This window comes from Hippocampus bargibanti, linkage group LG11 (assembly GCF_051943395.1).
Source record: "Hippocampus bargibanti isolate YZ-2025 linkage group LG11, ASM5194339v1, whole genome shotgun sequence".
Taxonomy (NCBI): domain Eukaryota; kingdom Metazoa; phylum Chordata; class Actinopteri; order Syngnathiformes; family Syngnathidae; genus Hippocampus; species Hippocampus bargibanti.
Genome location: NC_142744.1, coordinates 13,093,077 through 13,093,478, shown reverse-complemented (window position 1 = coordinate 13,093,478; position 402 = coordinate 13,093,077).

Genomic DNA, 402 nt, shown 5'->3' with positions numbered 1-402 from the left:
TTGGGGGTTAACAACTTTGCTGGGAGAGACGCCTTCTGATTGGACAACAGCGCCCACCAATCAGCAGCAGGCGACATGGAAAGGGGTGACGTCATACGCCACGGGGCGAGATAGGAAAGGAATTGGTCGACAAATTCTCCAGAAATTTGGGTGTGTGTAAAGTTAGCTTAAAATCGTCGAGCGTCCTTTTTCGTTCACTTTGTCTTCAATTCATTTTGCTGACATTAAATTAATAATAGCAAAATCTGAACATCTATGTCAACTCAAATACAGTTTACCGTTATTTGCTTAAAATGTGTTTTTTGGTGGCAATTTACTAATGGTGGGTCCAAATATGGATAATATCACATTGCAATACTATTACTCAAAACGTGTACATTGACTGGTAATTATTCTTTTAAA